At 38.8% G+C, this 15,497-nt stretch overlaps 1 pseudogene; it reads left to right on the top strand.

Moving 5' to 3' along the window:
- Positions 1 to 3,510: 3,510 nt before the first annotated feature.
- On the top strand, positions 3,511 to 14,250 carry LOC140510983 (olfactory receptor 4C15-like; annotated as a pseudogene).
- Positions 14,251 to 15,497: the final 1,247 nt, after the last annotated feature.

The following is a 15,497-nucleotide window of genomic DNA, read 5'->3' as shown; positions in this document are numbered from 1 at the left end:
CTGGGATCATAATGCAACTCACAGGGGAAATATGAGAGAACTCAGGGAGATCATTGTTCAGGGAATTAGAAACGCAGTACCAAAGAGCCAGAACTTAAACAAGATACAGGAAGTGCATCAGGAGAGAAAGGAGGTCCCTTTGGAGTTCTTAGACAGACTAAAAGAGAGTATGAGAAACTTCTCAGGCCTTAATCTGGAGGATCCTATGGCTCAAAGCTTCCTCTAGGTTTATTTTGTGACTAATTCATGGCCTGATATTAATAAAAAGTTATGAAAGACAGAAGGATGGCAGAATAAACCCCTGGAAGAACTTTTGGAAATGGCCCAGAAAGTGTAAGTAGCAAGAGGAGAGGAAGAGAACAAAGGGAGGGACAAGCATTCCTGGATTATATTACAAACCTTGAAACAACAGGATGAAGAGACTAAATTTATGCTATGGACAGATCAGGCTGTGGTAGGAACAGTAAAGAAGCACCCAGGAAATCAAGGTTTAGGGTTTCAGAGAGGAGGAATGGGGTAGGGACAATCTTCTGGATGGTGCCCCAGGCCCCACCCTGAAATGAGACAAGGGAGAAGGGCTGGTCCAAGGACCCCACTTAGTTGTTGAGAATGTGGCCAAGAGGGTCATTTAAAACTGGACTGCCCCCAACCGAGTAAGGATCAGAAAATGGAAGATTAGGGGTATCAGGGGTTCATAGATCAAACCCACCCCAAACACTTGATAAATATGTGGGTGGGGCCATTAAGTGAGGAGATTGTATTTTTAATTGATATTGGAGCTGCAAAATCTTCAATAATACCAATGCCAAAAGGAATAAGACTTGGCGGAGGGGGGGTAGGTGGGGAGGGGCCACAGGTGGGCCAGAGGTATTACTGATCTCAAGAGCAAAAGGAGAAAACTTTCCTGTACCTGTTAGTAAAGTCCTAGAACTTAAGCATGATAAAACTAAGGTACTTGGAAAGCTTCTATTGATCCCTGAGAAAGGAGTTAATTTGCTAGGGAGAGGCCTTATAACTAAATTATCCATTCAACTAGTCCCTCAAGGGACAAAAATAATCCCCAAGAAAATATTGGTATTAAAAGAAGAGGAAGAGAATAAGATTGAATCCCAAGTCTGGGCTCAACCTCAGAATCAGGGATGGGTTAATATTACTCCCATAAAGATTAGACTCAAGGACCCGAATATGGTAGTCGAAGTCAAAACAATATCCCATACCCTTGGAGGGGAGGAAGGAACTTAAACTGGTAACACAGGGACTGATGGAAGGCTGGTTGCTGGAGCATTGTTGTTCTCCTTATAATGCTCCAATAATATCCATGTGGAAAGGAGATGGCTCTTATAGGTTGGTTCAGGACTTGAGAGAAATCAGTAAGATTATCTGCCCTTCATACTCTGTGGTACTGGATACCTACACCCTCCTAGGAAAAATCTCTTAAAATAGTGAGTAGTCTAGTGTAGTGGATCTGAAAGGTGTCTTTTGGACCTGTCCCATTGACCCAGAAAGCAGAGATCTGTTTGCTTTTGAGTAGGAGGATTCAGACACAGGGAGAAAGCGACAACTCCAGTTGAGTGTCCTCCTGCAAGGGTATACTGAGTCACTAAACCTGTTTGGTCAAGTTTTGGAGAGTATCCTAGAAAAATTTAGAATCCCACCCTTCACCATCATTCTCCAATATGTAGACGACTTGTTAATTGCAGGGGAAAGGAGAAGCACAGTCAGTAATGGTACCATTGAGCTTTTGAATTATCTGGGAGGCATTAGCTTGAAAGTATCTAAGAGTAAATTCCAGTTTGTTGAAAAGGAAGTCAAATATCTGGGGCACTGAATCAGTAAAGGAAGCAAGAAACTAGATCCAGATAAGATCTCAGAAATCCTACAAACTCTTTTGCCCCGAACAAGAAGGGAGCTTAGAAAATTTTTAGGTCTGGTTGGGTATTGTAGAAATTGGATTGATTCATATGTAGTATTGGCTAAGTCACTGTATAGTCATCTATTAGAAGAGGGACCAGATCCTATCCAATGGGATTCTGAGGGACAAGAGAATTTCCAGAAATTAAAGACAATCTTCTTATGTCCCCCTCCCCCTTCACCCCCACCACTGGGTTTGCCCTGCCCTCCTTAGAAAAGCCTTTACATTTATTTGTAAAGAGTGAAAAGGGTGTGGCCCTCTAGCTCTAGTAAGAGAGGGGGCAAAGAAGACCAGTGGCCTTCCTATCATAACTTCTAGATCCTGTAGCCCAGAGATGACCCACTAGTATTCAAGCAGTTGCTGCCACTGCAATTATGGTAAAAGAAAGTAGAAAGTTGATGTTTGGGAGGGGGCTTGATAGTGAGTGTTCATCATCAGGTCCATTCTATCCTGAATCAGAGGGCAGGCAGGCGGTTGACAGACTCACAAATTCTTAAGTATGAAGTCATCCTCTTAGAGAAGGATGACTTGGTATTATCACAAGACCCTAACCTGAATCCACTCTCTTTCTTGTCAGCCTTACCTAACCAGGAGCAGAAGAAGGTGGAACATTGTTGTATGCAAATGACATTTATCAGACTAAAACTAGAGAGGACCTGCAAGAGTCTCCTATCCCTGTGGCAGTTAATTTGTTTATCTACAGGGTAGTGGAGGGACAGAGATAGAATGGGTATGAGGTTGTGGAAGGCTATAGAACAGCATTGGTAGAAGCAGCTAAACTGCGAAAAACTTGATCAGGCCCAGACCTGCGAATTGTATGCCTTGAACCAAACTTTAAAACTTTTAAGAGGAAAAAGAGGAAATATATATATATACTGACTCCAAGTATACTTGGGGAGTGGTACATGTATTTGGAAAAATTTGGAAAGAAAGGGGCATGAAAAACAGTAAGGGGAAAGAACTGACCCTTGTCACCCTCCTCTCTCAGGTTCTTGAAAATTTAGTTGCCTGAAGATGTAGCCATAGTCTATATAAATGGACATCAGCCAGGGTATCCATTTGGGGCCCAAAGGAAGCCATTAGCTAATATGGAGGCAAAGCGGGTCGGTGAAGGGGAGTATGGAATAAGGGAGGATCAGATATTAGTTTTAGTTCCTGACCTTCCCCCAAATCTTGACCCACCTAGCCTATCTGAGGATGAGAAAAAAGTGGCCCAGGATTTAGGAGCCATACAAAATGCCTAAGGGAAGTGCCTCCTACCATGAGAGAGAGGTGATTGTTAATGTCAGTATGAAGCTAGTTTACAACACCTACATCAGGAGAGTCACTGGGATGTCCAAAACCTTTGTGATACAGTCTTGACCCGATTTGTGTCTTGTGGGATTTATACCCTCGCCCATCAGATGGTGGATGGCTGCATTATTTGTCAAAGGACAAATAAGACTGCTCAGTGCCGGGCACTCAGGGAAGGGAGCTCTCGGGGTATTTAGCCATTTTAAAGCATCCAGGTGGACTTCACCAAGCTACCCCCTGTCCATAGACTCAAATACCTCCTAGTAGTAGTAGATCACCTAACTTCTTGGGTGGAGGCCAACCCCATGGCACAGGCCACTGCTTCAATGGTAAGTAAGATTATTTCAGAACAAAAAATTCCCAGATACAGTCTGACAGAGAGTATAGATTCAAATCAGGGAACACACTTTACTTCAAAGATGCTCCAGTCTATTATGACAGGCCTCAAGATATCTTGGGACTTCCATACTCCCTGGCACCCCCCATCCTCAGGCAAGATAGAAAGGATGAATCAAGAAATTAAAAGGCAGCTGACCAAATTAGCTTTAGAAACTCAGTTTCCAGGGCAGAGCCAATATGGCGGAGTAGAAAGACGCATATACACTAGCTCCGAACGAACAGCCCATAAAATATCTGTAAAAAAAGAACTCCAAACAAATTCTGGAGCAGCAGAAGCCACAGAACAATGGAGCTGATGAGATTTCTGTTCCAGAGAGGCTGAAAACCTCTCCCAAAAGGTCTCACTGCGGACTTGGAGCTGCGCCCAGGCCTGCATTGGCTGCGGCACAGAGAAGAGCAGATTCGAGCAGGCTTCAGGGACGGAATCTCCAGCAGCCATGCAGTCCCTCCACCCACAGGTGAAAAGGGTCGGTGAGAGGGTTTCTTTGGTGGGTCGAGACGGGAGTGGGGTGCCCCCATAACTCAGGCCCCCTCGGGAGGCAGCAGTGGAGGCGGGAGCAGACCAGGGCTCCCCAAGCAGGCAGGAGCCCGGATCCATTCTTGAAGGTCTCTGCATAAACCCCTCTGCATAAACCCCCTTAGGGAACTGAGCCCATGAGGCGGCCCAGCCCCCACCTGAGCACCTGAACTTGATCTCACACTGAATAGCAGATCCGCCCCCGCAAAAGCCCTGAGGCTGGGAAGCAGCATTTGAATCTCAGACCCCAAGCGCTGGCTGGGACGATCTGGAGGCAAGTGGGTGTGAAGAGAATACTTCAGAAGTCCAGTCACTGGCTGGGAAAATGCCCAGAAAAGGGGGAAAAAATAAGACTATAGAAGGTTATTTTCTTGGAGAACAGGTATTTTCTCCCTTCCTTTCTGATGAGGAAGAACAATGCCTACCATCAGGGAAAGACACAGAAGTCAAGGCTTCTGCATCCTAGCCCAGTCAATGGGCGCAGGCCATGGAAGAGCTCAAAAAGGATTTTGAAAATCAAATTAGAGAGTTGGAGGAAAAACTGGGAAGAGAAATGAGAGACATGAAGTCAAAGCATGAAAAGCAGTTCCACACTCTGCTAAAGGAGACCCAAAAAAATGCTGAAGAAAATAACACCTTAAAAAATAGGCTGACTCAACTGGCAAAAGAGGTTCAAAAAGCCAATGAGAAGAAGAATGCTTTCAAAAGCAGAATCAGCCAAATGGAAAAGGAGATTCAAAAGCTCACTGAAGAAAATAGTTCTTTCAAAATTAGAATGGAACAGATGGAGGCTAATGCCTTTATGAGAAACCAAGAAATCACAAAACAAAACCAAAAGAATGAAAAAATGGAAGACAATGTGAAATATCTCATTGGAAAAACAACTGACCTGGAAAATAGATCCAGGAGAGACAATTTAAAAATTTATGGGACTACCTGAAAGCCATGGTCAAAAAAAGAGCCTAGACATCATCTTTCATGAAATTATCAAGGAAAACCGCCTTGAGATTCTAGAACCAGAGGGCAAAATAAGTATTCAAGGAATCCACCAATCACTGCCTGAAAGAGATCCCAAAAGAGAAACTCCTAGGAAGGTTGTGGCCAAATTCCAGAGTTCCCAGGTCAAGGAGAAAGTATTGCAAGCAGCTAGAAAGAAACAATTCAAATATTGTGGAAATACAATCTGGAAAACACAAGATCTAACAGCTTCTACAATAAGGGATAGAAGGGCGTGGAATAGGATATTCCAGAAGTCAAAAGAACTAGGACTAAAACCAAGAATCACCTACCCAGCAAAACTGAGTATAATACTTCAGGGGAAAAATTGGTCTTTCAATGAAATAAAGGACTTTCAAGCATTCTTGATGAAAAGACCAGAGCTGAAAAGAGAATTTAACTTTCAAACACAAGAATGAAGAGAAGCATGAAAAGGCAAACAGCAAAGAGAAGTCCCAAAGGACTTATAAAAGTTGAACTGTATACATTCCTACATGGTAAGACAATATTTGTAACTCTTGAAACTATGCAGTATCTAGGTAGTTGGTGGGATTACACACACACACATGCACACACGCACACACACATAGAGATAGAGTGCCCAGAGTGAATTGAAGAGGATGGGATCATATCTTTAAAAATGATATCGAGCAGTGAGAGAGAAATATATGGGAGGAGAAAGGGAGAAATGGAATGGGGCAAATTATCTCTCATAAAAGAGGCAAGCAAAATACTTATTAGAGGAGGGATAAAGAGGGGAGGTGAGAGAAAAATATGACGTTTACTCTCATCACATTTGACTAAAGGAAGGAATAAAATGCACACTCATTTTGGTATGAAAACCTATCTTACAATATAGGAAAGTGGGGGATAAGGGGATAAGCAAGGTGGCGGGGAGGATGGAAGGGAGGGAATGGGGAGGAGGAAGCAATTTGAGGTCCACACTCATGGGGAGGAACAGGATCAAAAGAGAGAATAGAAGTAATGGGGGACAGGATAGGATGGAGGGAAATACAGTTAGTCTTATACAACACAATTATTATGGAAGTCATTTGCAAAACTACACATATTTGGCCTATATTGAATTCCTTGCCTTCCAAAGGGAAGGGGTGGGGAGGGAGGGAAGAAAAGAAGTTGGAACTCAAAGTTTTAGGAACTGTCGAGTACTGTTCTTGTCACTAGGAAATAAGAAATACAGGTAAAGGGGTATAGAAAGCTATTTGGCCCTACAGGACAGAAGAGAGGATGGAGACAAGGGCAGAGAGGGATGATAGAGGAGAGAGCAGATTGGTGATGGGGGCAGTTGGAATGCTCGGTGTTTGGGGGTGGGTGGAGGGGACAAGGGGGGAGATAACTTGGAACCCAAAATTTTGTGAAAATGAATGTTAAAAATTAAATAAATTAATTAAAAAAAGAACAATATAAAATATATCTCATCTAATTTTAAAATGAAAAAGAAAAAGAAACTCAGTTTCCATGGACTAAATGTCTTTCCTTAACCTTGTCAAGGATTAGAACTAAACCCCAAAGTGATATTGGACTGTCCCTGTATGAAATTTTATATGGGCACCCAACTACTGATAGCCCCGCTATTCCCAATAAGGACAGATTTATGAGAGAATATGCACAATCTTTGGCCAGAACTTTACTTTCAATACAGAAAAAGGGGTTGATTGCCCATACCCCACCTCTGGGATTTCCTTTTCACCAATACCAACCTGATGACTGGGTACTTATTTGTACCTGGAAGGAGGAGAAGCTTTCTCTGTCCTGGGAGGAACCATTTCAAGTCCTACTGACTTCTGACACGGATCCAAACTAAGGAGCAAGGTTGGGCTCATCATTTCCGAGTTAAAGGACTAGTAACTCCTCCAACAGAGTGTAGGTACTCTGCAGGAACTGAAGGACTGGAGATACTAAAGATATGCCTCAGGCGGGGCCGCCAACAGGCTGGACACATGAACCTTGATTTATCCCTATCTATGAGACTTTTCATATTATTGAGTCTATTAATCTCATCCTTGTTGTTGCTGGTTCTAGTTAAGGGTATTTTTGCTCATGTCTCCATTCCTCTGCGTAGCCATTTTACTTGTAATATTAGTGTAACACTATAGGGCTTTCTTTAATATCAATGCTAGTACTTTCTTTCTTATCTTGTGGAGCCCCTACTCCAGTCCAAGTCCTCTGGCAAGAGGAAGGAAACAAATTTTAGCAGCTAATTGAGGCAATAGCAGGTAGTTTTAACCTCACCAGTGGCTGAATATGTGGGGGGCCTCAAAAATTAGAATCTTGGCCCTGAGTCGCAGTGCCTTTGGAACCTGAGTGGCTTCTCAGCAACAGATCTAAGGTACATAATGGCTTTTGGGCCTAATATGAGGAACATCGCTGCCCTCTGGCAGAATCTGTCCAGGGCAAATATAGTTTGACTCAAACAGGAGAAGGGAAATGGTGTGGGGAAAGTAATTGTGAATGGACATTTACAGAGAGGCCAGAGTGTCAACTCGGGAGCCTGTCATTATGTACTCTTGATTGTACCAAGTATAAAGGAAGGTGGACCCTGACTGTGGTGACTTGTAGAAATGGTACTGTAGTAAAATGTACTCATTATACCATATACCAACCTCATACAGACAGCAGTTGTAGATTCAGAGCTGCTGCTAAGGGACCAAAATCAATATGTGTAGAGCCAGAGTTGTAGCATTGTATGGAAGCTAATAGTACTGAGGGTAATACAGAAATTAAGAGACTGAAATGGAGATGGGAAAGGAATGGGACAAGAATGTTGTCTAATGAGTTCTGGAGTGCAGATAATAACACTAGGAAGCTATATAATTGTACTTGGAAAGAGAAGCAGCAATTGTGGAGGTGTAGCTCAATATTTATAAGAGGAGAACCACTGAGTCTGGAGGACTTGCAGTATTATCCACTTGCTTATGGGCAAAAGCTATTTCAAGGTAGAAATCCTTCATTAAAAGGACTTTATTGGATTTGAGGACTTACTGCTTACACTGACCTCCTGGTGGACTGAATTGAGATCTGTTACATAGGCCTAGTTAGAACCAAATTCTTTCTCCTACCAGGTCAAGAAAGAGATCACTTAGGGGTAAAGTTGTATGATGATCTAGGGAGATCAAGGAGGACTATAGATACATCCATTGCTAGCACGAGGAATGCTAATAGATAGGGTGATACTTGGCCACCTGAAAGGATCATTAAAGTGTATGAAGCAGCAACATATTCACAGGATGGGGATGTAGAACCTCTATCTATATACTAAATAGGATTATCCACCTCCAAGCTATAGTGGAAATAATAACTAACTAAAGCTCTCCATTTGTTGGTGGACCAATTAACTCAAAGTAGAGAGGCAACACTGGATAACATTAGATTATTTGCTGACTGAAGAAGGTGGAATTTGTGAGAAAGTGAATGTCTCCAAGTGTTATCTGGAGCTAGAAGGTAATGATCACTTTTTGAAAAATATAGCAGACAATATCAGGAAAATTGCGGATGTATGCATCCAGACTTGGTCTTCTCTTTTAATATGTCATGGTGGTCTTGGTTTGGAGAAAGTTGGTGGAAACAAATTATATGGTTTCTGTTAATTGCAGTTTGTGGCATAATATTATTCCCTGTGTGTCTCCCCTGCCTGATATAGCTAATTACTCGAATTGTTCAAGATACCTTGGCTAAAATGATCAGATTAGAAACAAAGGCAGAAGGGTATGTGCAACTGATGATTTTAAAAAGTCAGGGGGGGATCCCAGTGGACCCTGGAGGTCGAAAAGAGCTTAAGGGCAGAGAAGACAATTTGATGGAAGAAGCATATCAAGAATGGTGTGAGGAGTCTTCAAAGAGTAATAGATAAGAGGAGGGATTGTGAGAGACGATCTCTAAGGATCTCTTAGGAGTGAAATCTCCTCAAAGAATTAATTTTTTCTTGGCCTGTTGAAACATTTGTAGCAGGTTGACCTTGTAAAGAAATATCTTTAACACATTCTGTACTTTTCCAGACTTCCTCTCCCCTTTGATTTTAGGCATGTAGCAGGAAGGAATAACACTTCCCCCCCCCTTTTTTTTTCTTTTTTACCCCCTAAAACTGTTTACTCTTGCAAAAACTTCTTGCCTGTCTTTATCTCCAGGCAAATTTGTGAGACTGTCTTTGTATTCTGTTGCTGGGGTAGATTGCTGTGAACAGATTGCACCCTCAGAGCCTGCACTAATGAGCCCTGAGGAAGGGAGCTAGGAAGGAGGAGATTGTGGTTAAGACCTATATAATCTGCTGAGCAGGACATAGACCCACTCTCTTTGTTCAGCACCATCTTTTGGGTACTCTGAAGGAGCTCTTTCTCGACAAAGATAGCTCTGAGTCTCTGATTTATTGATAAGGGTCTCTGTACCCCACACAAAGGGATGACTATCAATTGGGAAGTGGTTGAACAAATTGTGGTACATGAATGTAATGGAATTCTATTGTGATATAAGAAATGATGAACAGGAAGACTTCAGAGAGGCCTGGAAGGACTTATATGAACTGATGCTGAGTGAAAAGAACAGAACCAGGAAGACACTGAACATAGTAACAACCACAACGTGTGAGGAATTTCTCTGGCAGACTTAGCCCTTCACAGCAATGCAAGGACCTGGAACATTCCCAAATGACTTTTGGGGTAAAATGCCATCTACATCCAGAGAAAAAAATATGGAAGTGGAGTACAGAAAAAAGCAGAATATTTTTTCTTTGTTATATTTTGTTTCGTTTTTTCCTCATGATTTTCCCCATTCATTTTAATTCCTGTATGCAACATGTCTAATGTTCAAATATACTTAATAAGAATTTATGTATAGAAAACCATATAAGACTGCATGCCTTCTCAGGGAGGAGGGAATAGGGAAGGGGAGAAAATTTATGACTTATAGAAATGATTGTAGAAAACTGAAAAGAAATAAACTAATTTATAAAAAGAGAACAAGAAGGTACTGAAATCCTGAAAGAGGATCTTTTATGGCATCATGAAGCCAATGCTAGATATCAAATTCCATTTTTCCTTCTAATTTCTTGTGTAAGATGAGAAAAAATGAACTTTCTCTGTGTTTGTTTTGTCAAAAATAAAATTAGTGATTTGTACTATAGAAGACCTATGGCAGGGTAGGGGAACCGGGTGCCTAGAGGCAACATTTAGGTCTTTGGGTGTGTCCTATTAACAGAGTCCAAGTTTTACAGAAGAAATTCTTTTATTAAGGAGATTTGTTCTATGAAGTTTGGATTTAGTCAAAGGGATTTAGTCAACAGGTTCCCTACCCCTGCCTATAGCCTTTTAGATTTCTAAATTTGTGACCTTGTAAATACGAGATAGAGGAAAAGTGGTCCTGAATAAAAAAAAAAAAAATGTGTTGTTTGAGAAAGAAAGAGATAGAATATCAAACTAAGAGAAATTAAATCTAGGAATCAGAATCTATGTTGCTAATTTCAATATTCAGCATTTTACTTCTCATAGCTCCATTGAGGAAATTCACTTCTCTAGTTCATTTTTCCTTTTTCCACATTTGAAAAGCTGATCTGCATTCAAGCCTGATTGACAGAGTATTTATTTAAGACACTATAGGTTTCATGAATTTCTTCTAAAAAGTAGCCATTTTGAGGCTTTCCATTTCCTCTTCAAGATAACATACTCCTATAAACTTTTTTTCATTAAAATGAAAAAAAAAATCATTGAATTAAATTGTGGATGAAATCCTCAATTCCGCGTCTTAAAGATATGGTCTATATTCAATCACTGATAAATTTTAACTGTGGAGTCATAGAAAATTACCTACTCTCATTTGCCTCCAATGTTGTAATACCTTTTTGTCAAGTCTTTCTAATTTAAGTATCTCTTTACTCTAATCCATTTTCTGCTTATCATATTTCAAGTCCTCTGCTTCTTTTAGGTAAAAGCTGCTAAAGATTCCTTGAACCTGCTTATTTCTCCATAATATATGAATTGTTTCCTTCTAGCTTCTTGATGTATTTTCTTTGTGCCTTAGACACTCTGAAGTTTGTTATTTTTCTGTGAGATTTTATTTTGGAATATCTTTCAGGTTATCTGTGTACTCTTTCAGTTTCAATTTTACCCACGGTATCTAAGATACAGGGCAATTTTGCATTTTAACCTATTGAAATATGATGCTTCTGCTCTGCATTTTATGTTGGATTTCAGGTAGTCCAATAATTCTTAACTTCTCACTCATCTTTTTTCTAGCTCAATTTTATTTCCAATAATATATTTCACATTTGCTTTTATTTTATTCCTTTGTCTTTGATTTATTATTTTTGCAGTCTCAAAGAGTTTATTTTACACTTCTTGATAATAATTTTTGTGTAATTCTTTTCTTTCTTGAGTTGTAATAACTCCATTACCATCTGGGCTATTCTGATTTTTAAGGAATTCTTTTATTTTCTAGTGATTTTTAATATCTCTTTTACCATTTAGCTAATTCTAGGAGCAAATTTTAGGAGTTCTTTTATTCAGCATTTTTTAGTATTATTTTTGATAAGGTGTTGATTCTGCTTCATGATTTTTATTACTCTTTCCCCCCTAATATTTCCTCTGTTACTTTTATATCTTTAATTTTTTCAGTTTGTGTCCAATTCACATTTTTTTCTTTGAGACTCTTTTTAAGGTATTTTCACACGAAAATAAGAAAAAAGTTAAGGAGATGTATATAACTTTAGAAAATTTAGATATGTTAAATCTTGGGAAAAAACTGAGTGGGAATAGGAATTATAACATACAATCAGCTGTTTATGACATACTCACAAAATTTACAAAAATTGACCATGCATTCTAGAATTTGTTTGAGTAATTTTTTTACAGGTTTTCTGAGAAGTTTGGGGGGAGAGCTCTAGCAGGTCCCTTCTTCTACTCTGCTATCTTGGCTCCACCCTCCATCCAAGATCTTTTCCTATATGACTTTAATTTCTCTTTCTGGGCAGATTTCATATTTCTGCCCTTCAAATGAGCATTGTTCTTACCACCTGGACTATTACCTGTTTTCCATTACTGTCCTATTCTCCCCCACCTTCACATATTTGTACCCAGTTCCCCATTTCTGATATGGGCTTCCTTTACATTTCCACTATTGAAAACCCTCTTTTCCTTTAGACCCAGATTAAATGTTATGTCTTCTATGAATCCTCAATTTGACTCTCTTATTCCCTTATATTAAACCTGACATCATAGATTTTTGTGTAAATGTCTCATCCCCTACTAGACTTTCAAATACTTTGATTTTATGTGATAGTTTTTAAAGTTATTTGCTACTACTTTTTTGATAATCTCACATCCAACATGATATTGTCATTAAATTCCTGGTTTTGCCAATCTAATATTCTTGACATAATTTTCATGAAGTCTCTTTCATCTCCTTCTCTCCCAGATATGAGATTAAAGTATTAGGACCTAAATATGTTAATAATCTGTTTATTGTAATGTACATCTATCATTATTTTAAAGGAAACACACTTTGAAGAGATTTATTCAGTTTTCTATTAGTAAACATGCTGTAAGTTTCTACATTAAGGGTCCTTTGGATGATCCTGGATCTCATGATTTGATTTAGTTTGTTGTGACATGTGAATATATTTGTATGTGTATATATATATGTATATATATGTATATGTATACATATACATACATACATACATACATACATACATACACATTTGTGTGTGTATGTGTGTAATTTAAAACTGTATACTTCTTCAGCCACAGTAATACATGATAGAAGTTTCTGGCAATGTGGTCATGATTTAGGAGATAGATAGGTAGGAGAATAATTGACCTTTTCCTCTTAGCATTTTCAATATCATTTACAAGGACAATGTTTCCTTACCAGTGGGTAATGCAGAACCTACTCACTTCTTGCTCCAACACAAACGTAAAACTGTTCGAGGTGTAGTGTAGTGTAGTGTGTGTGTGTGTGTGTGTGTGTGTGTGTGTGTGTGTGTATGTGTGTGTGTGCGTCTGTGTGTGTATGTGAGAGAGACAGATTTATGACTTTTACACCTATTTTCACTGTACAGGCTTATTCACTCCCATCTGTTAGCCATAGACATGTTTCCTTGCTTCACCCAAAATGGGGAAACTTTGTATACCATCAAGAGCTTGATAACAAATGTAAAGTAATCCACATTAAAGATATTTCTTCCTTGTTGACTTACTGTAATCACTAAATCATTGATCTATAAAGCTGCAATTATAGAAAATCAAAGTTATGTTATTGAATTCATTTTCTTGGGACTCTCACAGACACCACATAGTAAGAAAATAGTTTTAGTGATCTTTATCTTTTTGTACCCTGCTACTCTTGTGGGAAGCTTGGTTATCATTTTGACAATCACCAACAACCTCCTCTCTCCTAGGCTCTCCTTGGTAGTTCTTCCTGGCTTTTTTGTCTTTCTTTGATGCATGTTTCTCCTCCATTGTTGCCATCAAGGTAATAGTGGACTTCATCTATGTGAAAAGCACCATTTTCTTTCAAAGTTGCATGACCCAGTTCTTTATAGCACATTTCTTTGGTGGTTCTGAGATGATTGTCCTCACATTCATGGACTTTCCCCGATATGTTGCTATTTGCAAGCCATTGCATTATGTCACTATTATGAACAAAAACCTGCATGTTCTACTAGTCTGTGTTGCCTGGTGTGGAGGTTTCTTACGTTAATTAACCCAGATACTATTCATAGTCCAGTTGCCTTTCTGTGGTTCCAATGTGATTGATCACTTTATTTGTTGCTTGTACCTTTTGTTGGAACTGGCCTGTACTGACGCTCATAGCCTTGATCTCATGGTTATTACAAACAGTGGACTCATCTGTACAATTAGTTTTGTTCTCCTGCTTATGTCTTATTGGGTCATCCTATACTCTTTGAGGAAATGAAATACTGAAGCTTGGCATAAAGTCCTTTCCACCGGTGGTTCCTAAATCAGTTGCTGTACTGTTTTCTGTTCCATGCATATTTGAGTACATACATCCTCCATCTACTTTCTCCTTTGATAAAATGATGGAAATACTTTACACTACTCTAATCCCTATGAGAAATCCCATTATCTACACTTTTAGAAATACAGAGTTAAAAAAATTCCATTAGGAAATTGTGGACTAGACCTGCCATTTCTACTGCAAAAAAAAAATCAAAATGCATTTTCTTATTTCATATATGTGTTTAAAAAGATCAAGGTAGATTCACTTTTATGTATTAAGATGATAAATGTTATATAGAAGACATACTGGCCTAGGCACAGGTGTAGGATCAAGGTATTGTTGGAATTTGAAACATGGCAATCTTATCTCTACATATAAGCAAATCATTTCTGCTGTGAAGGTTGGATGATTTAATTCTCCACATATTTGAAGGGTATTCAGTGGTAATTGAACAATTAAAAGCATTTGTCAGGTGCCAATTAACTATGGGATATGATGTCAGGCAGTGGCAATTTAAAAAAAAAAATTAACACTGAAAGATTTCCTGCCTTCAAGGATCACACAACTCCCATTTCACAGCTGTGGTCTTATTTTTCATACTATTCTTATTTGTATATACACAGCAACCCACTATTTACACTTTTGACAGAATGGTGGCAATATTTTTTTAGCTTTCTAACTCCCTTATTAAATCCATTGATCTGCACATTTAGAAATAGAGAAATGAAAAATACCATGAAGAAGCTGTGGAGCAAAACAGTGATTAATATTGAAAAACAAATATTTTATAGCAATTTTCTAAAAGATAAATTAGCCATCTCATCTTGACTTGACTATTCTGCACACCCTCAAAACAAACTTCAAAAAAGATAATAGAAGGATCAAGTGTCTTGCTGATGAAACTTATTTAAGGGTATTTTTTCCTAAGTTACACTGGATATATGTTTAGAAGTATAGGCAGCCAACAACAGCTATACTCTGTTAACACGTACAACAGTGATTGAAATAAATCCCAATTTTAAGCCACCAGGAATCATTTGGTTCAGACTTCAAATATATAACTTAAAAAAATAAAAAAATAATGATACCCTTGATAGAAGAGAATAAACTTCTCAAACAAAGGTAACTCATTCAGCCAAGAAAAAAAGGCTACTATTCATTTGTAAGAAATTAAATAATTGCAAAGTATTATTCAAAAAATAACAGTGTATTAAGAGATACACATAACATTCTGCAATGTCAAACTCACTATTAGAAAAAATGGATTTCAAAAAAACAAAAATATTTTAGTCATTCTTTTAAATAACTCTATCTGTGAGGACATGCTAAAACATTATTTGAACACACAAACAAACAAACAAAAAACAACAAACTAACCCAATAGAAAATCAAATGTATTCAGTTAGAATGAAG

This window comes from Notamacropus eugenii, chromosome 6, assembly GCF_028372415.1.
Source record: "Notamacropus eugenii isolate mMacEug1 chromosome 6, mMacEug1.pri_v2, whole genome shotgun sequence".
NCBI classification, from domain to species: domain Eukaryota; kingdom Metazoa; phylum Chordata; class Mammalia; order Diprotodontia; family Macropodidae; genus Notamacropus; species Notamacropus eugenii.
This window is presented reverse-complemented; position numbering and strand designations above follow the sequence as displayed.